At 44.9% G+C, this 26,027-nt stretch overlaps 26 non-coding genes across 26 annotated transcripts; 17 read left to right on the top strand and 9 right to left on the bottom strand.

Moving 5' to 3' along the window:
• Positions 1-1,111: 1,111 nt before the first annotated feature.
• Positions 1,112-1,250, bottom strand: LOC128750243 (U4 spliceosomal RNA). Its single transcript, XR_008413049.1, has one exon. It is a non-coding gene; the product is annotated as a U4 spliceosomal RNA (small nuclear RNA).
• An 822-nt stretch (positions 1,251-2,072) lies between these two features.
• On the top strand, positions 2,073-2,154 carry trnas-aga (transfer RNA serine (anticodon AGA)). Its single transcript has one exon. It is a non-coding gene; the product is annotated as a tRNA-Ser (tRNA).
• A 276-nt stretch (positions 2,155-2,430) lies between these two features.
• Positions 2,431-2,543, top strand: LOC128750287 (U5 spliceosomal RNA). Its single transcript, XR_008413091.1, has one exon. It is a non-coding gene; the product is annotated as a U5 spliceosomal RNA (small nuclear RNA).
• Positions 2,544-3,944: 1,401 nt separating this feature from the next.
• On the bottom strand, positions 3,945-4,083 carry LOC128750349 (U4 spliceosomal RNA). Its single transcript, XR_008413150.1, has one exon. It is a non-coding gene; the product is annotated as a U4 spliceosomal RNA (small nuclear RNA).
• Positions 4,084-4,904: 821 nt separating this feature from the next.
• Positions 4,905-4,986, top strand: trnas-aga (transfer RNA serine (anticodon AGA)). The gene has a single exon. It is a non-coding gene; the product is annotated as a tRNA-Ser (tRNA).
• Positions 4,987-5,262: 276 nt separating this feature from the next.
• LOC128750286 (U5 spliceosomal RNA) lies at positions 5,263-5,375 on the top strand. The gene has a single exon (XR_008413090.1). It is a non-coding gene; the product is annotated as a U5 spliceosomal RNA (small nuclear RNA).
• A 1,401-nt stretch (positions 5,376-6,776) lies between these two features.
• Positions 6,777-6,915, bottom strand: LOC128750348 (U4 spliceosomal RNA). The gene has a single exon (XR_008413149.1). It is a non-coding gene; the product is annotated as a U4 spliceosomal RNA (small nuclear RNA).
• Positions 6,916-7,736: 821 nt separating this feature from the next.
• Positions 7,737-7,818, top strand: trnas-aga (transfer RNA serine (anticodon AGA)). Its single transcript has one exon. It is a non-coding gene; the product is annotated as a tRNA-Ser (tRNA).
• Positions 7,819-8,094: 276 nt separating this feature from the next.
• Positions 8,095-8,207, top strand: LOC128750285 (U5 spliceosomal RNA). Its single transcript, XR_008413089.1, has one exon. It is a non-coding gene; the product is annotated as a U5 spliceosomal RNA (small nuclear RNA).
• A 1,401-nt stretch (positions 8,208-9,608) lies between these two features.
• Positions 9,609-9,747, bottom strand: LOC128750347 (U4 spliceosomal RNA). Its single transcript, XR_008413148.1, has one exon. It is a non-coding gene; the product is annotated as a U4 spliceosomal RNA (small nuclear RNA).
• Positions 9,748-10,925: 1,178 nt separating this feature from the next.
• On the top strand, positions 10,926-11,039 carry LOC128750310 (U5 spliceosomal RNA). Its single transcript, XR_008413113.1, has one exon. It is a non-coding gene; the product is annotated as a U5 spliceosomal RNA (small nuclear RNA).
• A 1,401-nt stretch (positions 11,040-12,440) lies between these two features.
• Positions 12,441-12,579, bottom strand: LOC128750346 (U4 spliceosomal RNA). The gene has a single exon (XR_008413147.1). It is a non-coding gene; the product is annotated as a U4 spliceosomal RNA (small nuclear RNA).
• An 821-nt stretch (positions 12,580-13,400) lies between these two features.
• Positions 13,401-13,482, top strand: trnas-aga (transfer RNA serine (anticodon AGA)). Its single transcript has one exon. It is a non-coding gene; the product is annotated as a tRNA-Ser (tRNA).
• Positions 13,483-13,758: 276 nt separating this feature from the next.
• LOC128750284 (U5 spliceosomal RNA) lies at positions 13,759-13,871 on the top strand. Its single transcript, XR_008413088.1, has one exon. It is a non-coding gene; the product is annotated as a U5 spliceosomal RNA (small nuclear RNA).
• Positions 13,872-15,272: 1,401 nt separating this feature from the next.
• LOC128750242 (U4 spliceosomal RNA) lies at positions 15,273-15,411 on the bottom strand. The gene has a single exon (XR_008413048.1). It is a non-coding gene; the product is annotated as a U4 spliceosomal RNA (small nuclear RNA).
• Positions 15,412-16,233: 822 nt separating this feature from the next.
• On the top strand, positions 16,234-16,315 carry trnas-aga (transfer RNA serine (anticodon AGA)). Its single transcript has one exon. It is a non-coding gene; the product is annotated as a tRNA-Ser (tRNA).
• A 276-nt stretch (positions 16,316-16,591) lies between these two features.
• LOC128750282 (U5 spliceosomal RNA) lies at positions 16,592-16,704 on the top strand. The gene has a single exon (XR_008413086.1). It is a non-coding gene; the product is annotated as a U5 spliceosomal RNA (small nuclear RNA).
• A 1,401-nt stretch (positions 16,705-18,105) lies between these two features.
• LOC128750345 (U4 spliceosomal RNA) lies at positions 18,106-18,244 on the bottom strand. The gene has a single exon (XR_008413146.1). It is a non-coding gene; the product is annotated as a U4 spliceosomal RNA (small nuclear RNA).
• An 821-nt stretch (positions 18,245-19,065) lies between these two features.
• Positions 19,066-19,147, top strand: trnas-aga (transfer RNA serine (anticodon AGA)). Its single transcript has one exon. It is a non-coding gene; the product is annotated as a tRNA-Ser (tRNA).
• Positions 19,148-19,422: 275 nt separating this feature from the next.
• On the top strand, positions 19,423-19,536 carry LOC128750309 (U5 spliceosomal RNA). The gene has a single exon (XR_008413112.1). It is a non-coding gene; the product is annotated as a U5 spliceosomal RNA (small nuclear RNA).
• Positions 19,537-20,937: 1,401 nt separating this feature from the next.
• Positions 20,938-21,076, bottom strand: LOC128750344 (U4 spliceosomal RNA). The gene has a single exon (XR_008413145.1). It is a non-coding gene; the product is annotated as a U4 spliceosomal RNA (small nuclear RNA).
• Positions 21,077-21,897: 821 nt separating this feature from the next.
• On the top strand, positions 21,898-21,979 carry trnas-aga (transfer RNA serine (anticodon AGA)). The gene has a single exon. It is a non-coding gene; the product is annotated as a tRNA-Ser (tRNA).
• A 276-nt stretch (positions 21,980-22,255) lies between these two features.
• On the top strand, positions 22,256-22,368 carry LOC128750281 (U5 spliceosomal RNA). Its single transcript, XR_008413085.1, has one exon. It is a non-coding gene; the product is annotated as a U5 spliceosomal RNA (small nuclear RNA).
• A 1,401-nt stretch (positions 22,369-23,769) lies between these two features.
• On the bottom strand, positions 23,770-23,908 carry LOC128750241 (U4 spliceosomal RNA). Its single transcript, XR_008413047.1, has one exon. It is a non-coding gene; the product is annotated as a U4 spliceosomal RNA (small nuclear RNA).
• Positions 23,909-24,730: 822 nt separating this feature from the next.
• Positions 24,731-24,812, top strand: trnas-aga (transfer RNA serine (anticodon AGA)). The gene has a single exon. It is a non-coding gene; the product is annotated as a tRNA-Ser (tRNA).
• Positions 24,813-25,087: 275 nt separating this feature from the next.
• On the top strand, positions 25,088-25,202 carry LOC128750304 (U5 spliceosomal RNA). The gene has a single exon (XR_008413107.1). It is a non-coding gene; the product is annotated as a U5 spliceosomal RNA (small nuclear RNA).
• Positions 25,203-26,027: the final 825 nt, after the last annotated feature.

Raw genomic sequence — 26,027 nt, 5'->3', positions numbered from 1 at the left:
CACGGTTAGTGGGGCAGGCGATCGGTTGGTGATTTCACAGTGCTGTCGGCCCGTACGGACTGGAATGTTTTATTTCTACTTTCAAAGGGTTTTACTCAATACTTTGAGGAAACTGCGTGGAAAGATCAGACCCTGCCTTTAATTGATGGACTGTCACGACATACAGTCCGGTAGAACTCTAATCAGCTGAAGACCAATGAAGTCTCACACACACTATGCTACGTGACGGTTCTACAGACCGATTCCCGGTGGACACAACGTCACGTCATTCAGCATATTCCGCCCCAAGACACAGCACGATTGCCATGTGACAGTTCTGCAGACTCAAAATAGCCAAAGCATCCGAAACACGAACCAACGTTGTTGGTAGGACTTGAAATTACGCCGGTACAAGTCAATGGATTTCAAGTCCATCGCCTTAACCACTCGGCCACAATAACATCTGGACGAGAGACGTTTTCAGTCATTTGTCAATTTGGAAATACTGAGTAGTACAGAAATTACGGTATGTCAGAAGAGTAGACTTGCAATAGCTGGAAAGCGCTCAACTACAGTACCATGTACGGCGGAACGTATGAGCCGACTCCAATGGTAACCACAAACCAGGATACGCTGAACACAGTAAACAGCACCTCGAAGAAAAGGAGCATCAACAACTGAGCAAAGCCCCAATGGCTTTCATCAACACAAACCTTTAACTCATGGTGTCATCCTCTGCAGCATGTGACGAGAAAAGGACAAACCAGGTACTTTTCTTTTTTTACATTCATAAAGATCCACTTTGGTTCACTGAAGAACTTCAAGGTTCTCTGCCACATTTGACGTCAAAGTAGAGTTGGTGACCTGAAATAATGTAAAAATGTGTGCTCAGTGTTTTCATCGTACTGCGCGCTTGTGCGATCCCCAGTGGACTGAAACCTTTTATTTCTGTTTCAAGAGGGTTTTTGTCCAATACTGCGAAAACAGCGCAATGAAAAAGAATCGGACACAATCTTGAAGCGTTGGACGGTCGGAAATGGTCTTGCTAGATTACGATCACGTATCTCGGCAGGTTCTTATTTTGCAGAGGAGTCGGGAATTTTTGGATTTTGTTACATCAACAGCAAACATGTCCCCACAGAGACAGCAAAAATTGCCGTAACAACTGTATTTCAAGTGGCCAAGGCAGGGTATTGGGTAAAGTTTTCAACTAGCAATAATCGCGCCTCGGATAAATCTCATAGGCTACGATACTGCCACTGCGCAAAGCTGCTGCTTGAGTTGCTCAGATGAGGACCCATGTAATTACACGTTACATTACGTGATGGTTCCACAGAGCCACAACCACAAATGATGCTCAAGTATTCCCACCTGCATTCATAACACTCACACTGCTGTATTTTAGACATGACCGATGCAGCCATTTATGTACAGAGTGGAACTGAGTGGAAACAAATCTTGATTTGACATGGACTAAAAGAAATAGAGAAGCTAAGGAGCCTTACTGAGTCAGCCAAAAACACCATCACACCGCATGTTTGTAAATCCGGTATTGTCGAGTTCTCTATGTGAAAGTGAATGTTCCTTGACGGGAATCTGTGCAATGCCGTTCTTGTGTAAACTGTAGCTGCCTTCCAAGCAGTTGACCTGGGTTCAGTTCTCAGGCTTTGCCAATTGTTTTTGCCATCAAACCATGGATGGCAGAATATTTGTGCCTCAACTGTCAACACCAGAAATGTCCCATTTCGGCTGGACGCGGACGACCAACACATAGGTGTCAATGGGATAAAAATCAATCTCCGCCTCGCGTTGTTGGTAAGACTCGAAGCTACGGGGGAAATCCCCAATGGATTTCAGTTCCACGGCCTTCATCGCTCGTGCCTTCAGTGGATATGTGACTGGGCCGAAGAAACCAGTTCTGTGAATCACGATTGAATGGAATGGGGTACGTGCAGTGGCTGGGAATCGAACCCAGGTCAATTGCTTGAAAAGCAGCCATCATCATTGATGCTTGAAAGAAGACGGAGAGATGATGCGAACCGATTTCTAATCAACCAATAACAAAATGAATGATGAAGTGGCTGGCTTCCGGTGTTGTTGTGGCCGAGTGGTTAAGGCGATGGACTAGAAATCCATTGGGGTTTCCCTGCGTAGGTTCGAGTCCTACCAACAACGTGAATGGAGAATTTCTCGCCTTGTGACCTATGCGTCGCAGTCAGCTTCCAGAATTACCTGATGTTTGAAGCCCAAACAGCTTGAGCGTTGTGGACAAGCTGCTCATGGAGTTTAAGTCGCATCTCATTATCTTGTGTAGTACTTTTTGACGGATGACTTCGCTCCTTTATCTTCATTCCAGATGTTGTGACACACGCACCGTGCAGAGGGCGCCACCATGACTTAAAGGTTGATGTGGAAGAATACAGCTCCTTCTCTGGTTCAGTGTCAGTAGTTCACTCATGTTTCTCTTCAGATCGTATAAATCTTTCGCCTTTTACTAAAGATTTCCGTGGAGAGGAACAACATGAGTTTTTACTAATTTTTTGATGCTCTACTCTTGTAGGGCTTCTCGCAGTGTTCAATGTAGCCTGACTGGTTAACGACTTTGGGTCACAAGTGCATCGTTTATGTGTATCCATGAAGTAGCACAGTTTGTTGTCTTACTTTAATTGAGCCATCACTCAATTTTTTTCAGAACAACATGTGTTCCTCTTCTCAAAGTGTCTCTTTTTTTGTCGTGATCCTCATTCTCATGTCTCTGTGACGTAATTGGTCAGCGCGTTTGGCTGTTGTTGGAATGGCTGGTGGTTAGAGACCACCTTGGGAAAAAGATCCACTTTGTATCCGTGACAAACCTCACGGTTAGTGGGGCAGGCGATCGGTTGGTGATTTCACAGTGCTGTCGGCCCGTACGGACTGGAATGTTTTATTTCTACTTTCAAAGGGTTTTACTCAATACTTTGAGGAAACTGCGTGGAAAGATCAGACCCTGCCTTTAATTGATGGACTGTCACGACATACAGTCCGGTAGAACTCTAATCAGCTGAAGACCAATGAAGTCTCACACACACTATGCTACGTGACGGTTCTACAGACCGATTCCCGGTGGACACAACGTCACGTCATTCAGCATATTCCGCCCCAAGACACAGCACGATTGCCATGTGACAGTTCTGCAGACTCAAAATAGCCAAAGCATCCGAAACACGAACCAACGTTGTTGGTAGGACTTGAAATTACGCCGGTACAAGTCAATGGATTTCAAGTCCATCGCCTTAACCACTCGGCCACAATAACATCTGGACGAGAGACGTTTTCAGTCATTTGTCAATTTGGAAATACTGAGTAGTACAGAAATTACGGTATGTCAGAAGAGTAGACTTGCAATAGCTGGAAAGCGCTCAACTACAGTACCATGTACGGCGGAACGTATGAGCCGACTCCAATGGTAACCACAAACCAGGATACGCTGAACACAGTAAACAGCACCTCGAAGAAAAGGAGCATCAACAATTGAGCAAAGCCCCAATGGCTTTCATCAACACAAACCTTTAACTCATGGTGTCATCCTCTGCAGCATGTGACGAGAAAAGGACAAACCGGGTACTTTTCTTTTTTTACATTCATAAAGATCCACTTTGGTTCACTGAAGAACTTCAAGGTTCTCTGCCACATTTGACGTCAAAGTAGAGTTGGTGACCTGAAATAATGTAAAAATGTGTGCTCAGTGTTTTCATCGTACTGCGCGCTTGTGCGATCCCCAGTGGACTGAAACCTTTTATTTCTGTTTCAAGAGGGTTTTTGTCCAATACTGCGAAAACAGCGCAATGAAAAAGAATCGGACACAATCTTGAAGCGTTGGACGGTCGGAAATGGTCTTGCTAGATTACGATCACGTATCTCGGCAGGTTCTTATTTTGCAGAGGAGTCGGGAATTTTTGGATTTTGTTACATCAACAGCAAACATGTCCCCACAGAGACAGCAAAAATTGCCGTAACAACTGTATTTCAAGTCGTCAAGGCGGGGTATTGGGTAAAGTTTTCAACTAGCAATAATCGCGCCTCGGATAAACCTCATAGGCTACGATACTGCCACTGCGCAAAGCTGCTGCTTGAGTTGCTCAGATGAGGACCCATGTAATTACACGTTACATTACGTGATGGTTCCACAGAGCCACAACCACAAATGATGCTCAAGTATTCCCACCTGCATTCATAACACTCACACTGCTGTATTTTAGACATGACCGATGCAGCCATTTATGTACAGAGTGGAACTGAGTGGAAACAAATCTTGATTTGACATGGACTAAAAGAAATAGAGAAGCTAAGGAGCCTTACTGAGTCAGCCAAAAACACCATCACACCGCATGTTTGTAAATCCGGTATTGTCGAGTTCTCTATGTGAAAGTGAATGTTCCTTGACGGGAATCTGTGCAATGCCGTTCTTGTGTAAACTGTAGCTGCCTTCCAAGCAGTTGACCTGGGTTCAGTTCTCAGGCTTTGCCAATTGTTTTTGCCATCAAACCATGGATGGCAGAATATTTGTGCCTCAACTGTCAACACCAGAAATGTCCCATTTCGGCTGGACGCGAACGACCAACACATAGGTGTCAATGGGAAAAAATCAATCTCCGCCTCGCGTTGTTGGTAAGACTCGAAGCTACGGGGGAAATCCCCAATGGATTTCAGTTCCACGGCCTTCATCGCTCGTGCCTTCAGTGGATATGTGACTGGGCCGAAGAAACCAGTTCTGTGAATCACGATTGAATGGAATGGGGTACGTGCAGTGGCTGGGAATCGAACCCAGGTCAATTGCTTGAAAAGCAGCCATCATCATTGATGCTTGAAAGAAGACGGAGAGATGATGCGAACCGATTTCTAATCAACCAATAACAAAATGAATGATGAAGTGGCTGGCTTCCGGTGTTGTTGTGGCCGAGTGGTTAAGGCGATGGACTAGAAATCCATTGGGGTTTCCCTGCGTAGGTTCGAGTCCTACCAACAACGTGAATGGAGAATTTCTCGCCTTGTGACCTATGCGTCGCAGTCAGCTTCCAGAATTACCTGATGTTTGAAGCCCAAACAGCTTGAGCGTTGTGGACAAGCTGCTCATGGAGTTTAAGTTGCATCTCATTATCTTGTGTAGTACTTTTTGACGGATGACTTCGCTCCTTTATCTTCATTCCAGATGTTGTGAGACACGCACCGTGCAGAGGGCGCCACCATGACTTAAAGGTTGATGTGGAAGAATACAGCTCCTTCTCTGGTTCAGTGTCAGTAGTTCACTCATGTTTCTCTTCAGATCGTATAAATCTTTCGCCTTTTACTAAAGATTTCCGTGGAGAGGAACAACATGAGTTTTTACTAATTTTTTGATGCTCTACTCTTGTAGGGCTTCTCGCAGTGTTCAATGTAACCTGACTGGTTAACGACTTTGGGTCACAAGTGCATCGTTTATGTGTATCCATGAAGTAGCACAGTTTGTTGTCTTACTTTAATTGAGCCATCACTCAATTTTTTTCAGAACAACATGTGTTCCTCGTCTCAAAGTGTCTCTCTTTTTGTTGTGATCCTCATTCTCATGTCTCTGTGACGTAATTGGTCAGCGCGTTTGGCTGTTGTTGGAATGGCTGGTGGTTAGAGACCACCTTGGGAAAAAGATCCACTTTGTATCCGTGACAAACCTCACGGTTAGTGGGGCAGGCGATCGGTTGGTGATTTCACAGTGCTGTCGGCCCGTACGGACTGGAATGTTTTATTTCTACTTTCAAAGGGTTTTACTCAATACTTTGAGGAAACTGCGTGGAAAGATCAGACCCTGCCTTTAATTGATGGACTGTCACGACATACAGTCCGGTAGAACTCTAATCAGCTGAAGACCAATGAAGTCTCACACACACTATGCTACGTGACGGTTCTACAGACCGATTCCCGGTGGACACAACGTCACGTCATTCAGCATATTCCGCCCCAAGACACAGCACGATTGCCATGTGACAGTTCTGCAGACTCAAAATAGCCAAAGCATCCGAAACACGACCCAACGTTGTTGGTAGGACTTGAAATTACGCCGGTACAAGTCAATGGATTTCAAGTCCATCGCCTTAACCACTCGGCCACAATAACATCTGGACGAGAGACGTTTTCAGTCATTTGTCAATTTGGAAATACTGAGTAGTACAGAAATTACGGTATGTCAGAAGAGTAGACTTGCAATAGCTGGAAAGCGCTCAACTACAGTACCATGTACGGCGGAACGTATGAGCCGACTCCAATGGTAACCACAAACCAGGACACGCTGAACACAGTAAACAGCACCTCGAAGAAAAGGAGCATCAACAATTGAGCAAAGCCCCAATGGCTTTCATCAACACAAACCTTTAACTCATGGTGTCATCCTCTGCAGCATGTGACGAGAAAAGGACAAACCGGGTACTTTTCTTTTTTTACATTCATAAAGATCCACTTTGGTTCACTGAAGAACTTCAAGGTTCTCTGCCACATTTGACGTCAAAGTAGAGTTGGTGACCTGAAATAATGTAAAAATGTGTGCTCAGTGTTTTCATCGTACTGCGCGCTTGTGCGATCCCCAGTGGACTGAAACCTTTTATTTCTGTTTCAAGAGGGTTTTTGTCCAATACTGCGAAAACAGCGCAATGAAAAAGAATCGGACACAATCTTGAAGCGTTGGACGGTCGGAAATGGTCTTGCTAGATTACGATCACGTATCTCGGCAGGTTCTTATTTTGCAGAGGAGTCGGGAATTTTTGGATTTTGTTACATCAACAGCAAACATGTCCCCACAGAGACAGCAAAAATTGCCGTAACAACTGTATTTCAAGTCGTCAAGGCGGGGTATTGGGTAAAGTTTTCAACTAGCAATAATCGCGCCTCGGATAAACCTCATAGGCTACGATACTGCCACTGCGCAAAGCTGCTGCTTGAGTTGCTCAGATGAGGACCCATGTAATTACACGTTACATTACGTGATGGTTCCACAGAGCCACAACCACAAATGATGCTCAAGTATTCCCACCTGCATTCATAACACTCACACTGCTGTATTTTAGACATGACCGATACAGCCATTTATGTACAGAGTGGAACTGAGTGGAAACAAATCTTGATTTGACATGGACTAAAAGAAATAGAGAAGCTAAGGAGCCTTACTGAGTCAGCCAAAAACACCATCACACCGCATGTTTGTAAATCCGGTATTGTCGAGTTCTCTATGTGAAAGTGAATGTTCCTTGACGGGAATCTGTGCAATGCCGTTCTTGTGTAAACTGTAGCTGCCTTCCAAGCAGTTGACCTGGGTTCAGTTCTCAGGCTTTGCCAATTGTTTTTGCCATCAAACCATGGATGGCAGAATATTTGTGCCTCAACTGTCAACACCAGAAATGTCCCATTTCGGCTGGACGCGGACGACCAACACATAGGTGTCAATGGGAAAAAATCAATCTCCGCCTCGCGTTGTTGGTAAGACTCGAAGCTACGGGGGAAATCCCCAATGGATTTCAGTTCCACGGCCTTCATCGCTCGTGCCTTCAGTGGATATGTGACTGGGCCGAAGAAACCAGTTCTGTGAATCACGATTGAATGGAATGGGGTACGTGCAGTGGCTGGGAATCGAACCCAGGTCAATTGCTTGAAAAGCAGCCATCATCATTGATGCTTGAAAGAAGACGGAGAGATGATGCGAACCGATTTCTAATCAACCAATAACAAAATGAATGATGAAGTGGCTGGCTTCCGGTGTTGTTGTGGCCGAGTGGTTAAGGCGATGGACTAGAAATCCATTGGGGTTTCCCTGCGTAGGTTCGAGTCCTACCAACAACGTGAATGGAGAATTTCTCGCCTTGTGACCTATGCGTCGCAGTCAGCTTCCAGAATTACCTGATGTTTGAAGCCCAAACAGCTTGAGCGTTGTGGACAAGCTGCTCATGGAGTTTAAGTCGCATCTCATTATCTTGTGTAGTACTTTTTGACGGATGACTTCGCTCCTTTATCTTCATTCCAGATGTTGTGAGACACGCACCGTGCAGAGGGCGCCACCATGACTTAAAGGTTGATGTGGAAGAATACAGCTCCTTCTCTGGTTCAGTGTCAGTAGTTCACTCATGTTTCTCTTCAGATCGTATAAATCTTTCGCCTTTTACTAAAGATTTCCGTGGAGAGGAACAACATGAGTTTTTACTAATTTTTTGATGCTCTACTCTTGTAGGGCTTCTCGCAGTGTTCAATGTAACCTGACTGGTTAACGACTTTGGGTCACAAGTGCATCGTTTATGTGTATCCATGAAGTAGCACAGTTTGTTGTCTTACTTTAATTGAGCCATCACTCAATTTTTTTCAGAACAACATGTGTTCCTCGTCTCAAAGTGTCTCTCTTTTTGTTGTGATCCTCATTCTCATGTCTCTGTGATGTAATTGGTCAGCGCGTTTGGCTGTTGTTGGAATGGCTGGTGGTTAGAGACCACCCTGGGAAAAAGATCCACTTTGTATCCGTGACAAACCTCACGGTTAGTGGGGCAGGCGATCGGTTGGTGATTTCACAGTGCTGTCGGCCCGTACGGACTGGAATGTTTTATTTCTACTTTCAAAGGGTTTTACTCAATACTTTGAGGAAACTGCGTGGAAAGATCAGACCCTGCCTTTAATTGATGGACTGTCACGACATACAGTCCGGTAGAACTCTAATCAGCTGAAGACCAATGAAGTCTCACACACACTATGCTACGTGACGGTTCTACAGACCGATTCCCGGTGGACACAACGTCACGTCATTCAGCATATTCCGCCCCAAGACACAGCACGATTGCCATGTGACAGTTCTGCAGACTCAAAATAGCCAAAGCATCCGAAACACGAACCAACGTTGTTGGTAGGACTTGAAATTACGCCGGTACAAGTCAATGGATTTCAAGTCCATCGCCTTAACCACTCGGCCACAATAACATCTGGACGAGAGACGTTTTCAGTCATTTGTCAATTTGGAAATACTGAGTGGTACAGAAATTACGGTATGTCAGAAGAGTAGACTCGCAATAGCTGGAAAGCGCTCAACTACAGTACCATGTACGGCGGAACGTATGAGCCGACTCCAATGGTAACCACAAACCAGGACACGCTGAACACAGTAAACAGCACCTCGAAGAAAAGGAGCATCAACAATTGAGCAAAGCCCCAATGGCTTTCATCAACACAAACCTTTAACTCATGGTGTCATCCTCTGCAGCATGTGACGAGAAAAGGACAAACCGGGTACTTTTCTTTTTTTACATTCATAAAGATCCACTTTGGTTCACTGAAGAACTTCAAGGTTCTCTGCCACATTTGACGTCAAAGTAGAGTTGGTGACCTGAAATAATGTAAAAATGTGTGCTCAGTGTTTTCATCGTACTGCGCGCTTGTGCGATCCCCAGTGGACTGAAACCTTTTATTTCTGTTTCAAGAGGGTTTTTGTCCAATACTGCGAAAACAGCGCAATGAAAAAGAATCGGACACAATCTTGAAGCGTTGGACGGTCGGAAATGGTCTTGCTAGATTACGATCACGTATCTCGGCAGGTTCTTATTTTGCAGAGGAGTCGGGAATTTTTGGATTTTGTTACATCAACAGCAAACATGTCCCCACAGAGACAGCAAAAATTGCCGTAACAACTGTATTTCAAGTCGTCAAGGCGGGGTATTGGGTAAAGTTTTCAACTAGCAATAATCGCGCCTCGGATAAACCTCATAGGCTACGATACTGCCACTGCGCAAAGCTGCTGCTTGAGTTGCTCGGATGAGGACCCATGTAATTACACGTTACATTACGTGATGGTTCCACAGAGCCACAACCACAAATGATGCTCAAGTATTCCCACCTGCATTCATAACACTCACACTGCTGTATTTTAGACATGACCGATGCAGCCATTTATGTACAGAGTGGAACTGAGTGGAAACAAATCTTGATTTGACATGGACTAAAAGAAATAGAGAAGCTAAGGAGCCTTACTGAGTCAGCCAAAAACACCATCACACCGCATGTTTGTAAATCCGGTATTGTCGAGTTCTCTATGTGAAAGTGAATGTTCCTTGACGGGAATCTGTGCAATGCCGTTCTTGTGTAAACTGTAGCTGCCTTCCAAGCAGTTGACCTGGGTTCAGTTCTCAGGCTTTGCCAATTGTTTTTGCCATCAAACCATGGATGGCAGAATATTTGTGCCTCAACTGTCAACACCAGAAATGTCCCATTTCGGCTGGACGCGGACGACCAACACATAGGTGTCAATGGGAAAAAATCAATCTCCGCCTCGCGTTGTTGGTAAGACTCGAAGCTACGGGGGAAATCCCCAATGGATTTCAGTTCCACGGCCTTCATCGCTCGTGCCTTCAGTGGATATGTGACTGGGCCGAAGAAACCAGTTCTGTGAATCACGATTGAATGGAATGGGGTACGTGCAGTGGCTGGGAATCGAACCCAGGTCAATTGCTTGAAAAGCAGCCATCATCATTGATGCTTGAAAGAAGACGGAGAGATGATGCGAACCGATTTCTAATCAACCAATAACAAAATGAATGATGAAGTGGCTGGCTTCCGGTGTTGTTGTGGCCGAGTGGTTAAGGCGATGGACTAGAAATCCATTGGGGTTTCCCTGCGTAGGTTCGAGTCCTACCAACATCGTGAATGGAGAATTTCTCGCCTTGTGACCTATGCGTCGCAGTCAGCTTCCAGAATTACCTGATGTTTGAAGCCCAAACAGCTTGAGCGTTGTGGACAAGCTGCTCATGGAGTTTAAGTTGCATCTCATTATCTTGTGTAGTACTTTTTGACGGATGACTTCGCTCCTTTATCTTCATTCCAGATGTTGTGAGACACGCACCGTGCAGAGGGCGCCACCATGACTTAAAGGTTGATGTGGAAGAATACAGCTCCTTCTCTGGTTCAGTGTCAGTAGTTCACTCATGTTTCTCTTCAGATCGTATAAATCTTTCGCCTTTTACTAAAGATTTCCGTGGAGAGGAACACCATGAGTTTTTACTAATTTTTTGATGCTCTACTCTTGTAGGGCTTCTCGCAGTGTTCAATGTAACCTGACTGGTTAACGACTTTGGGTCACAAGTGCATCGTTTATGTGTATCCATGAAGTAGCACAGTTTGTTGTCTTACTTTAATTGAGCCATCACTCAATTTTTTTCAGAACAACATGTGTTCCTCGTCTCAAAGTGTCTCTCTTTTTGTTGTGATCCTCATTCTCATGTCTCTGTGACGTAATTGGTCAGCGCGTTTGGCTGTTGTTGGAATGGCTGGTGGTTAGAGACCACCTTGGGAAAAAGATCCACTTTGTATCCGTGACAAACCTCACGGTTAGTGGGGCAGGCGATAGGTTGGTGATTTCACAGTGCTGTCGGCCCGTACTGACTGGAATGTTTTATTTCTACTTTCAAAGGGTTTTACTCAATACTTTGAGGAAACTGCGTGGAAAGATCAGACCCTGCCTTTAATTGATGGACTGTCACGACATACAGTCCGGTAGAACTCTAATCAGCTGAAGACCAATGAAGTCTCACACACACTATGCTACGTGACGGTTCTACAGACCGATTCCCGGTGGACACAACGTCACGTCATTCAGCATATTCCGCCCCAAGACACAGCACGATTGCCATGTGACAGTTCTGCAGACTCAAAATAGCCAAAGCATCCGAAACACGAACCAACGTTGTTGGTAGGACTTGAAATTACGCCGGTACAAGTCAATGGATTTCAAGTCGATCGCCTTAACCACTCGGCCACAATAACATCTGGACGAGAGACGTTTTCAGTCATTTGTCAATTTGGAAATACTGAGTAGTACAGAAATTACGGTATGTCAGAAGAGTAGACTTGCAATAGCTGGAAAGCGCTCAACTACAGTACCATGTACGGCGGAACGTATGAGCCGACTCCAATGGTAACCACAAACCAGGACACGCTGAACACAGTAAACAGCACCTCGAAGAAAAGGAGCATCAACAATTGAGCAAAGCCCCAATGGCTTTCATCAACACAAACCTTTAACTCATGGTGTCATCCTCTGCAGCATGTGACGAGAAAAGGACAAACCGGGTACTTTTCTTTTTTTACATTCATAAAGATCCACTTTGGTTCACTGAAGAACTTCAAGGTTCTCTGCCACATTTGACGTCAAAGTAGAGTTGGTGACCTGAAATAATGTAAAAATGTGTGCTCAGTGTTTTCATCGTACTGCGCGCTTGTGCGATCCCCAGTGGACTGAAACCTTTTATTTCTGTTTCAAGAGGGTTTTTGTCCAATACTGCGAAAACAGCGCAATGAAAAAGAATCGGACACAATCTTGAAGCGTTGGACGGTCGGAAATGGTCTTGCTAGATTACGATCACGTATCTCGGCAGGTTCTTATTTTGCAGAGGAGTCGGGAATTTTTGGATTTTGTTACATCAACAGCAAACATGTCCCCACAGAGACAGCAAAAATTGCCGTAACAACTGTATTTCAAGTCGTCAAGGCGGGGTATTGGGTAAAGTTTTCAACTAGCAATAATCGCGCCTCGGATAAACCTCATAGGCTACGATACTGCCACTGCGCAAAGCTGCTGCTTGAGTTGCTCAGATGAGGACCCATGTAATTACACGTTACATTACGTGATGGTTCCACAGAGCCACAACCACAAATGATGCTCAAGTATTCCCACCTGCATTCATAACACTCACACTGCTGTATTTTAGACATGACCGATGCAGCCATTTATGTACAGAGTGGAACTGAGTGGAAACAAATCTTGATTTGACATGGACTAAAAGAAATAGAGAAGCTAAGGAGCCTTACTGAGTCAGCCAAAAACACCATCACACCGCATGTTTGTAAATCCGGTATTGTCGAGTTCTCTATGTGAAAGTGAATGTTCCTTGACGGGAATCTGTGCAATGCCGTTCTTGTGTAAACTGTAGCTGCCTTCCAAGCAGTTGACCTGGGTTCAGTTCTCAGGCTTTGCCAATTGTTTTTGCCATCAAACCATGGATGGCAGAATATTTGTGCCTCAACTGTCAACACCAGAAATGTCCCATTTCGGCTGGACGCGGACGACCAACACATAGGTGTCAATGGGAAAAAATCAATCTCCGCCTCGCGTTGTTGGTAAGACTCGAAGCTACGGGGGAAATCCCCAATGGATTTCAGTTCCACGGCCTTCATCGCTCGTGCCTTCAGTGGATATGTGACTGGGCCGAAGAAACCAGTTCTGTGAATCACGATTGAATGGAATGGGGTACGTGCAGTGGCTGGGAATCGAACCCAGGTCAATTGCTTGAAAAGCAGCCATCATCATTGATGCTTGAAAGAAGACGGAGAGATGATGCGAACCGATTTCTAATCAACCAATAACAAAATGAATGATGAAGTGGCTGGCTTCCGGTGTTGTTGTGGCCGAGTGGTTAAGGCGATGGACTAGAAATCCATTGGGGTTTCCCTGCGTAGGTTCGAGTCCTACCAACAACGTGAATGGAGAATTTCTCGCCTTGTGACCTATGCGTCGCAGTCAGCTTCCAGAATTACCTGATGTTTGAAGCCCAAACAGCTTGAGCGTTGTGGACAAGCTGCTCATGGAGTTTAAGTTGCATCTCATTATCTTGTGTAGTACTTTTTGACGGATGACTTCGCTCCTTTATCTTCATTCCAGATGTTGTGAGACACGCACCGTGCAGAGGGCGCCACCATGACTTAAAGGTTGATGTGGAAGAATACAGCTCCTTCTCTGGTTCAGTGTCAGTAGTTCACTCATGTTTCTCTTCAGATCGTATAAATCTTTCGCCTTTTACTAAAGATTTCCGTGGAGAGGAACAACATGAGTTTTTACTAATTTTTTGATGCTCTACTCTTGTAGGGCTTCTCGCAGTGTTCAATGTAACCTGACTGGTTAACGACTTTGGGTCACAAGTGCATCGTTTATGTGTATCCATGAAGTAGCACAGTTTGTTGTCTTACTTTAATTGAGCCATCACTCAATTTTTTTCAGAACAACATGTGTTCCTCGTCTCAAAGTGTCTCTCTTTTTGTTGTGATCCTCATTCTCATGTCTCTGTGACGTAATTGGTCAGCGCGTTTGGCTGTTGTTGGAATGGCTGGTGGTTAGAGACCACCTTGGGAAAAAGATCCACTTTGTATCCGTGACAAACCTCACGGTTAGTGGGGCAGGCGATCGGTTGGTGATTTCACAGTGCTGTCGGCCCGTACGGACTGGAATGTTTTATTTCTACTTTCAAAGGGTTTTACTCAATACTTTGAGGAAACTGCGTGGAAAGATCAGACCCTGCCTTTAATTGATGGACTGTCACGACATACAGTCCGGTAGAACTCTAATCAGCTGAAGACCAATGAAGTCTCACACACACTATGCTACGTGACGGTTCTACAGACCGATTCCCGGTGGACACAACGTCACGTCATTCAGCATATTCCGCCCCAAGACACAGCACGATTGCCATGTGACAGTTCTGCAGACTCAAAATAGCCAAAGCATCCGAAACACGACCCAACGTTGTTGGTAGGACTTGAAATTACGCCGGTACAAGTCAATGGATTTCAAGTCCATCGCCTTAACCACTCGGCCACAATAACATCTGGACGAGAGACGTTTTCAGTCATTTGTCAATTTGGAAATACTGAGTAGTACAGAAATTACGGTATGTCAGAAGAGTAGACTTGCAATAGCTGGAAAGCGCTCAACTACAGTACCATGTACGGCGGAACGTATGAGCCGACTCCAATGGTAACCACAAACCAGGATACGCTGAACACAGTAAACAGCACCTCGAAGAAAAGGAGCATCAACAACTGAGCAAAGCCCCAATGGCTTTCATCAACACAAACCTTTAACTCATGGTGTCATCCTCTGCAGCATGTGACGAGAAAAGGACAAACCGGGTACTTTTCTTTTTTTACATTCATAAAGATCCACTTTGGTTCACTGAAGAACTTCAAGGTTCTCTGCCACATTTGACGTCAAAGTAGAGTTGGTGACCTGAAATAATGTAAAAATGTGTGCTCAGTGTTTTCATCGTACTGCGCGCTTGTGCGATCCCCAGTGGACTGAAACCTTTTATTTCTGTTTCAAGAGGGTTTTTGTCCAATACTGCGAAAACAGCGCAATGAAAAAGAATCGGACACAATCTTGAAGCGTTGGACGGTCGGAAATGGTCTTGCTAGATTACGATCACGTATCTCGGCAGGTTCTTATTTTGCAGAGGAGTCGGGAATTTTTGGATTTTGTTACATCAACAGCAAACATGTCCCCACAGAGACAGCAAAAATTGCCGTAACAACTGTATTTCAAGTGGCCAAGGCAGGGTATTGGGTAAAGTTTTCAACTAGCAATAATCGCGCCTCGGATAAACCTCATAGGCTACGATACTGCCACTGCGCAAAGCTGCTGCTTGAGTTGCTCAGATGAGGACCCATGTAATTACACGTTACATTACGTGATGGTTCCACAGAGCCACAACCACAAATGATGCTCAAGTATTCCCACCTGCATTCATAACACTCACACTGCTGTATTTTAGACATGACCGATGCAGCCATTTATGTACAGAGTGGAACTGAGTGGAAACAAATCTTGATTTGACATGGACTAAAAGAAATAGAGAAGCTAAGGAGCCTTACTGAGTCAGCCAAAAACACCATCACACCGCATGTTTGTAAATCCGGTATTGTCGAGTTCTCTATGTGAAAGTGAATGTTCCTTGACGGGAATCTGTGCAATGCCGTTCTTGTGTAAACTGTAGCTGCCTTCCAAGCAGTTGACCTGGGTTCAGTTCTCAGGCTTTGCCAATTGTTTTTGCCATCAAACCATGGATGGCAGAATATTTGTGCCTCAACTGTCAACACCAGAAATGTCCCATTTCGGCTGGACGCGGACGACCAACACATAGGTGTCAATGGGATAAAAGTCAATCTCCGCCTCGCGTTGTTGGTAAGACTCGAAGCTACGGGGGAAATCCCCAATGGATTTCAGTTCCACGGCCTTCATCGCTCGTGCCTTCAGTGGATATGTGACTGGGCCGAAGAAACCAGTTCTGTGAATCACGATTGAATGGAATGGGGTACGTGCAGTGGCTGGGAATCGAACCCAGGTCAATTGCTTGAAAAGCAGCCATCATCATTGATGCTTGAAAGAAGACGGAGAGATGATGCGAACCGATTTCTAATCAACCAATAACAAAATGAATGATGAAGTGGCTGGCTTCCGGTGTTGTTGTGGCCGAGTGGTTAAGGCGATGGACTAGAAATCCATTGGGGTTTCCCTGCGTAGGTTCGAGTCCTACCAACAACGTGAATGGAGAATTTCTCGCCTTGTGACCTATGCGTCGCAGTCAGCTTCCAGAATTACCTGATGTTTGAAGCCCAAACAGCTTGAGCGTTGTGGACAAGCTGCTCATGGAGTTTAAGTCGCATCTCATTATCTTGTGTAGTACTTTTTGACGGATGACTTCGCTCCTTTATCTTCATTCCAGATGTTGTGAGACACGCACCGTGCAGAGGGCGCCACCATGACTTAAAGGTTGATGTGGAAGAATACAGCTCCTTCTCTGGTTCAGTGTCAGTAGTTCACTCATGTTTCTCTTCAGATCGTATAAATCTTTCGCCTTTTACTAAAGATTTCCGTGGAGAGGAACAACATGAGTTTTTACTAATTTTTTGATGCTCTACTCTTGTAGGGCTTCTCGCAGTGTTCAATGTAACCTGACTGGTTAACGACTTTGGGTCACAAGTGCATCGTTTATGTGTATCCATGAAGTAGCACAGTTTGTTGTCTTACTTTAATTGAGCCATCACTCAATTTTTTTCAGAACAACATGTGTTCCTCTTCTCAAAGTGTCTCTCTTTTTGTCGTGATCCTCATTCTCATGTCTCTGTGACGTAATTGGTCAGCGCGTTTGGCTGTTGTTGGAATGGCTGGTGGTTAGAGACCACCTTGGGAAAAAGATCCACTTTGTATCCGTGACAAACCTCACGGTTAGTGGGGCAGGCGATCGGTTGGTGATTTCACAGTGCTGTCGGCCCGTACGGACTGGAATGTTTTATTTCTACTTTCAAAGGGTTTTACTCAATACTTTGAGGAAACTGCGTGGAAAGATCAGACCCTGCCTTTAATTGAAGGACTGTCACGACATACAGTCCGGTAGAACTCTAATCAGCTGAAGACCAATGAAGTCTCACACACACTATGCTACGTGACGGTTCTACAGACCGATTCCCGGTGGACACAACGTCACGTCATTCAGCATATTCCGCCCCAAGACACAGCACGATTGCCATGTGACAGTTCTGCAGACTCAAAATAGCCAAAGGATCCGAAACACGAACCAACGTTGTTGGTAGGACTTGAAATTACGCCGGTACAAGTCAATGGATTTCAAGTCCATCGCCTTAACCACTCGGCCACAATAACATCTGGACGAGAAACGTTTTCAGTCATTTGTCAATTTGGAAATACTGAGTAGTACAGAAATTACGGTATGTCAGAAGAGTAGACTTGCAATAGCTAGAAAGCGCTCAACTACAGTACCATGTACGGCGGAACGTATGAGCCGACTCCAATGGTAACCACAAACCAGGATACGCTGAACACAGTAAACAGCACCTCGAAGAAAAGGAGCATCAACAATTGAGCAAAGCCCCAATGGCTTTCATCAACACAAACCTTTAACTCATGGTGTCGTCCTCTGCAGCATGTGACGAGAAAAGGACAAACCGGGTACTTTTCTTTTTTTACATTCATAAAGATCCACTTTGGTTCACTGAAGAACTTCAAGGTTCTCTACCACATTTGACGTCAAAGTAGAGTTGGTGACCTGAAATAATGTAAAAATGTGTGCTCAGTGTTTTCATCGTACTGCGCGCTTGTGCGATCCCCAGTCGACTGAAACCTTTTATTTCTGTTTCAAGAGGGTTTTTGTCCAATACTGCGAAAACAGCGCAATGAAAAAGAATCGGACACAATCTTGAAGCGTTGGACGGTCGGAAATGGTCTTGCTAGATTACGATCACGTATCTCGGCAGGTTCTTATTTTGCAGAGGAGTCGGGAATTTTTGGATTTTGTTACATCAACAGCAAACATGTCCCCACAGAGACAGCAAAAATTGCCGTAACAACTGTATTTCAAGTCGTCAAGGCGGGGTATTGGGTAAAGTTTTCAACTAGCAATAATCGCGCCTCGGATAAACCTCATAGGCTACGATACTGCCACTGCGCAAAGCTGCTGCTTGAGTTGCTCAGATGAGGACCCATGTAATTACACGTTACATTACGTGATGGTTCCACAGAGCCACAACCACAAATGATGCTCAAGTATTCCCACCTGCATTCATAACACTCACACTGCTGTATTTTAGACATGACCGATGCAGCCATTTATGTACAGAGTGGAACTGAGTGGAAACAAATCTTGATTTGACATGGACTAAAAGAAATAGAGAAGCTAAGGAGCCTTACTGAGTCAGCCAAAAACACCATCACACCGCATGTTTGTAAATCCGGTATTGTCGAGTTCTCTATGTGAAAGTGAATGTTCCTTGACGGGAATCTGTGCAATGCCGTTCTTGTGTAAACTGTAGCTGCCTTCCAAGCAGTTGACCTGGGTTCAGTTCTCAGGCTTTGCCAATTGTTTTTGCCATCAAACCATGGATGGCAGAATATTTGTGCCTCAACTGTCAACACCAGAAATGTCCCATTTCGGCTGGACGCGGACGACCAACACATAGGTGTCAATGGGAAAAAATCAATCTCCGCCTCGCGTTGTTGGTAAGACTCGAAGCTACGGGGGAAATCCCCAATGGATTTCAGTTCCACGGCCTTCATCGCTCGTGCCTTCAGTGGATATGTGACTGGGCCGAAGAAACCAGTTCTGTGAATCACGATTGAATGGAATGGGGTACGTGCAGTGGCTGGGAATCGAACCCAGGTCAATTGCTTGAAAAGCAGCCATCATCATTGATGCTTGAAAGAAGACGGAGAGATGATGCGAACCGATTTCTAATCAACCAATAACAAAATGAATGATGAAGTGGCTGGCTTCCGGTGTTGTTGTGGCCGAGTGGTTAAGGCGATGGACTAGAAATCCATTGGGGTTTCCCTGCGTAGGTTCGAGTCCTACCAACAACGTGAATGGAGAATTTCTCGCCTTGTGACCTATGCGTCGCAGTCAGCTTCCAGAATTACCTGATGTTTGAAGCCCAAACAGCTTGAGCGTTGTGGACAAGCTGCTCATGGAGTTTAAGTTGCATCTCATTATCTTGTGTAGTACTTTTTGACGGATGACTTCGCTCCTTTATCTTCATTCCAGATGTTGTGAGACACGCACCGTGCAGAGGGCGCCACCATGACTTAAAGGTTGATGTGGAAGAATACAGCTCCTTCTCTGGTTCAGTGTCAGTAGTTCACTCATGTTTCTCTTCAGATCGTATAAATCTTTCGCCTTTTACTAAAGATTTCCGTGGAGAGGAACACCATGAGTTTTTACTAATTTTTTGATGCTCTACTCTTGTAGGGCTTCTCGCAGTGTTCAATGTAACCTGACTGGTTAACGACTTTGGGTCACAAGTGCATCGTTTATGTGTATCCATGAAGTAGCACAGTTTGTTGTCTTACTTTAATTGAGCCATCACTCAATTTTTTTCAGAACAACATGTGTTCCTCGTCTCAAAGTGTCTCTCTTTTTGTTGTGATCCTCATTCTCATGTCTCTGTGACGTAATTGGTCAGCGCGTTTGGCTGTTGTTGGAATGGCTGGTGGTTAGAGACCACCTTGGGAAAAAGATCCACTTTGTATCCGTGACAAACCTCACGGTTAGTGGGGCAGGCGATAGGTTGGTGATTTCACAGTGCTGTCGGCCCGTACTGACTGGAATGTTTTATTTCTACTTTCAAAGGGTTTTACTCAATACTTTGAGGAAACTGCGTGGAAAGATCAGACCCTGCCTTTAATTGATGGACTGTCACGACATACAGTCCGGTAGAACTCTAATCAGCTGAAGACCAATGAAGTCTCACACACACTATGCTACGTGACGGTTCTACAGACCGATTCCCGGTGGACACAACGTCACGTCATTCAGCATATTCCGCCCCAAGACACAGCACGATTGCCATGTGACAGTTCTGCAGACTCAAAATAGCCAAAGCATCCGAAACACGACCCAACGTTGTTGGTAGGACTTGAAATTACGCCGGTACAAGTCAATGGATTTCAAGTCCATCGCCTTAACCACTCGGCCACAATAACATCTGGACGAGAGACGTTTTCAGTCATTTGTCAATTTGGAAATACTGAGTAGTACAGAAATTACGGTATGTCAGAAGAGTAGACTTGCAATAGCTGGAAAGCGCTCAACTACAGTACCATGTACGGCGGAACGTATGAGCCGACTCCAATGGTAACCACAAACCAGGACACGCTGAACACAGTAAACAGCACCTCGAAGAAAAGGAGCATCAACAATTGAGCAAAGCCCCAATGGCTTTCATCAACACAAACCTTTAACTCATGGTGTCATCCTCTGCAGCATGTGACGAGAAAAGGACAAACCGGGTACTTTTCTTTTTTTACATTCATAAAGATCCACTTTGGTTCACTGAAGAACTTCAAGGTTCTCTGCCACATTTGACGTCAAAGTAGAGTTGGTGACCTGAAATAATGTAAAAATGTGTGCTCAGTGTTTTCATCGTACTGCGCGCTTGTGCGATCCCCAGTGGACTGAAACCTTTTATTTCTGTTTCAAGAGGGTTTTTGTCCAATACTGCGAAAACAGCGCAATGAAAAAGAATCGGACACAATCTTGAAGCGTTGGACGGTCGGAAATGGTCTTGCTAGATTACGATCACGTATCTCGGCAGGTTCTTATTTTGCAGAGGAGTCGGGAATTTTTGGATTTTGTTACATCAACAGCAAACATGTCCCCACAGAGACAGCAAAAATTGCCGTAACAACTGTATTTCAAGTCGTCAAGGCGGGGTATTGGGTAAAGTTTTCAACTAGCAATAATCGCGCCTCGGATAAACCTCATAGGCTACGATACTGCCACTGCGCAAAGCTGCTGCTTGAGTTGCTCAGATGAGGACCCATGTAATTACACGTTACATTACGTGATGGTTCCACAGAGCCACAACCACAAATGATGCTCAAGTATTCCCACCTGCATTCATAACACTCACACTGCTGTATTTTAGACATGACCGATGCAGCCATTTATGTACAGAGTGGAACTGAGTGGAAACAAATCTTGATTTGACATGGACTAAAAGAAATAGAGAAGCTAAGGAGCCTTACTGAGTCAGCCAAAAACACCATCACACCGCATGTTTGTAAATCCGGTATTGTCGAGTTCTCTATGTGAAAGTGAATGTTCCTTGACGGGAATCTGTGCAATGCCGTTCTTGTGTAAACTGTAGCTGCCTTCCAAGCAGTTGACCTGGGTTCAGTTCTCAGGCTTTGCCAATTGTTTTTGCCATCAAACCATGGATGGCAGAATATTTGTGCCTCAACTGTCAACACCAGAAATGTCCCATTTCGGCTGGACGCGGACGACCAACACATAGGTGTCAATGGGAAAAAATCAATCTCCGCCTCGCGTTGTTGGTAAGACTCGAAGCTACGGGGGAAATCCCCAATGGATTTCAGTTCCACGGCCTTCATCGCTCGTGCCTTCAGTGGATATGTGACTGGGCCGAAGAAACCAGTTCTGTGAATCACGATTGAATGGAATGGGGTACGTGCAGTGGCTGGGAATCGAACCCAGGTCAATTGCTTGAAAAGCAGCCATCATCATTGATGCTTGAAAGAAGACGGAGAGATGATGCGAACCGATTTCTAATCAACCAATAACAAAATGAATGATGAAGTGGCTGGCTTCCGGTGTTGTTGTGGCCGAGTGGTTAAGGCGATGGACTAGAAATCCATTGGGGTTTCCCTGCGTAGGTTCGAGTCCTACCAACAACGTGAATGGAGAATTTCTCGCCTTGTGACCTATGCGTCGCAGTCAGCTTCCAGAATTACCTGATGTTTGAAGCCCAAACAGCTTGAGCGTTGTGGACAAGCTGCTCATGGAGTTTAAGTTGCATCTCATTATCTTGTGTAGTACTTTTTGACGGATGACTTCGCTCCTTTATCTTCATTCCAGATGTTGTGAGACACGCACCGTGCAGAGGGCGCCACCATGACTTAAAGGTTGATGTGGAAGAATACAGCTCCTTCTCTGGTTCAGTGTCAGTAGTTCACTCATGTTTCTCTTCAGATCGTATAAATCTTTCGCCTTTTACTAAAGATTTCCGTGGAGAGGAACAACATGAGTTTTTACTAATTTTTTGATGCTCTACTCTTGTAGGGCTTCTCGCAGTGTTCAATGTAACCTGACTGGTTAACGACTTTGGGTCACAAGTGCATCGTTTATGTGTATCCATGAAGTAGCACAGTTTGTTGTCTTACTTTAATTGAGCCATCACTCAATTTTTTTCAGAACAACATGTGTTCCTCGTCTCAAAGTGTCTCTCTTTTTGTTGTGATCCTCATTCTCATGTCTCTGTGACGTAATTGGTCAGCGCGTTTGGCTGTTGTTGGAATGGCTGGTGGTTAGAGACCACCTTGGGAAAAAGATCCACTTTGTATCCGTGACAAACCTCACGGTTAGTGGGGCAGGCGATCGGTTGGTGATTTCACAGTGCTGTCGGCCCGTACGGACTGGAATGTTTTATTTCTACTTTCAAAGGGTTTTACTCAATACTTTGAGGAAACTGCGTGGAAAGATCAGACCCTGCCTTTAATTGATGGACTGTCACGACATACAGTCCGGTAGAACTCTAATCAGCTGAAGACCAATGAAGTCTCACACACACTATGCTACGTGACGGTTCTACAGACCGATTCCCGGTGGACACAACGTCACGTCATTCAGCATATTCCGCCCCAAGACACAGCACGATTGCCATGTGACAGTTCTGCAGACTCAAAATAGCCAAAGCATCCGAAACACGACCCAACGTTGTTGGTAGGACTTGAAATTACGCCGGTACAAGTCAATGGATTTCAAGTCCATCGCCTTAACCACTCGGCCACAATAACATCTGGACGAGAGACGTTTTCAGTCATTTGTCAATTTGGAAATACTGAGTAGTACAGAAATTACGGTATGTCAGAAGAGTAGACTTGCAATAGCTGGAAAGCGCTCAACTACAGTACCATGTACAGCGGAACGTATGAGCCGACTCCAATGGTAACCACAAACCAGGATACGCTGAACACAGTAAACAGCACCTCGAAGAAAAGGAGCATCAACAACTGAGCAAAGCCCCAATGGCTTTCATCAACACAAACCTTTAACTCATGGTGTCATCCTCTGCAGCATGTGACGAGAAAAGGACAAACCGGGTACTTTTCTTTTTTTACATTCATAAAGATCCACTTTGGTTCACTGAAGAACTTCAAGGTTCTCTGCCACATTTGACGTCAAAGTAGAGTTGGTGACCTGAAATAATGTAAAAATGTGTGCTCAGTGTTTTCATCGTACTGCGCGCTTGTGCGATCCCCAGTGGACTGAAACCTTTTATTTCTGTTTCAAGAGGGTTTTTGTCCAATACTGCGAAAACAGCGCAATGAAAAAGAATCGGACACAATCTTGAAGCGTTGGACGGTCGGAAATGGTCTTGCTAGATTACGATCACGTATCTCGGCAGGTTCTTATTTTGCAGAGGAGTCGGGAATTTTTGGATTTTGTTACATCAACAGCAAACATGTCCCCACAGAGACAGCAAAAATTGCCGTAACAACTGTATTTCAAGTGGCCAAGGCAGGGTATTGGGTAAAGTTTTCAACTAGCAATAATCGCGCCTCGGATAAACCTCATAGGCTACGATACTGCCACTGCGCAAAGCTGCTGCTTGAGTTGCTCAGATGAGGACCCATGTAATTACACGTTACATTACGTGATGGTTCCACAGAGCCACAACCACAAATGATGCTCAAGTATTCCCACCTGCATTCATAACACTCACACTGCTGTATTTTAGACATGACCGATGCAGCCATTTATGTACAGAGTGGAACTGAGTGGAAACAAATCTTGATTTGACATGGACTAAAAGAAATAGAGAAGCTAAGGAGCCTTACTGAGTCAGCCAAAAACACCATCACACCGCATGTTTGTAAATCCGGTATTGTCGAGTTCTCTATGTGAAAGTGAATGTTCCTTGACGGGAATCTGTGCAATGCCGTTCTTGTGTAAACTGTAGCTGCCTTCCAAGCAGTTGACCTGGGTTCAGTTCTCAGGCTTTGCCAATTGTTTTTGCCATCAAACCATGGATGGCAGAATATTTGTGCCTCAACTGTCAACACCAGAAATGTCCCATTTCGGCTGGACGCGGACGACCAACACATAGGTGTCAATGGGATAAAAGTCAATCTCCGCCTCGCGTTGTTGGTAAGACTCGAAGCTACGGGGGAAATCCCCAATGGATTTCAGTTCCACGGCCTTCATCGCTCGTGCCTTCAGTGGATATGTGACTGGGCCGAAGAAACCAGTTCTGTGAATCACGATTGAATGGAATGGGGTACGTGCAGTGGCTGGGAATCGAACCCAGGTCAATTGCTTGAAAAGCAGCCATCATCATTGATGCTTGAAAGAAGACGGAGAGATGATGCGAACCGATTTCTAATCAACCAATAACAAAATGAATGATGAAGTGGCTGGCTTCCGGTGTTGTTGTGGCCGAGTGGTTAAGGCGATGGACTAGAAATCCATTGGGGTTTCCCTGCGTAGGTTCGAGTCCTACCAACAACGTGAATGGAGAATTTCTCGCCTTGTGACCTATGCGTCGCAGTCAGCTTCCAGAATTACCTGATGTTTGAAGCCCAAACAGCTTGAGCGTTGTGGACAAGCTGCTCATGGAGTTTAAGTCGCATCTCATTATCTTGTGTAGTACTTTTTGACGGATGACTTCGCTCCTTTATCTTCATTCCAGATGTTGTGAGACACGCACCGTGCAGAGGGCGCCACCATGACTTAAAGGTTGATGTGGAAGAATACAGCTCCTTCTCTGGTTCAGTGTCAGTAGTTCACTCATGTTTCTCTTCAGATCGTATAAATCTTTCGCCTTTTACTAAAGATTTCCGTGGAGAGGAACAACATGAGTTTTTACTAATTTTTTTGATGCTCTACTCTTGTAGGGCTTCTCGCAGTGTTCAATGTAACCTGACTGGTTAACGACTTTGGGTCACAAGTGCATCGTTTATGTGTATCCATGAAGTAGCACAGTTTGTTGTCTTACTTTAATTGAGCCATCACTCAATTTTTTTCAGAACAACATGTGTTCCTCTTCTCAAAGTGTCTCTCTTTTTGTCGTGATCCTCATTCTCATGTCTCTGTGACGTAATTGGTCAGCGCGTTTGGCTGTTGTTGGAATGGCTGGTGGTTAGAGACCACCTTGGGAAAAAGATCCACTTTGTATCCGTGACAAACCTCACGGTTAGTGGGGCAGGCGATCGGTTGGTGATTTCACAGTGCTGTCGGCCCGTACGGACTGGAATGTTTTATTTCTACTTTCAAAGGGTTTTACTCAATACTTTGAGGAAACTGCGTGGAAAGATCAGACCCTGCCTTTAATTGATGGACTGTCACGACATACAGTCCGGTAGAACTCTAATCAGCTGAAGACCAATGAAGTCTCACACACACTATGCTACGTGACGGTTCTACAGACCGATTCCCGGTGGACACAACGTCACGTCATTCAGCATATTCCGCCCCAAGACACAGCACGATTGCCATGTGACAGTTCTGCAGACTCAAAATAGCCAAAGCATCCGAAACACGAACCAACGTTGTTGGTAGGACTTGAAATTACGCCGGTACAAGTCAATGGATTTCAAGTCCATCGCCTTAACCACTCGGCCACAATAACATCTGGACGAGAGACGTTTTCAGTCATTTGTCAATTTGGAAATACTGAGTAGTACAGAAATTACGGTATGTCAGAAGAGTAGACTTGCAATAGCT

The sequence above is a fragment of the Synchiropus splendidus genome, chromosome 18 (assembly GCF_027744825.2).
Source record: "Synchiropus splendidus isolate RoL2022-P1 chromosome 18, RoL_Sspl_1.0, whole genome shotgun sequence".
In the NCBI taxonomy this organism is placed as follows: Eukaryota; Metazoa; Chordata; class Actinopteri; order Syngnathiformes; family Callionymidae; genus Synchiropus; species Synchiropus splendidus.
The sequence above is the reverse complement of the archived record's forward strand: the minus strand, read 5'-3'. Positions and strand labels throughout refer to the sequence as shown.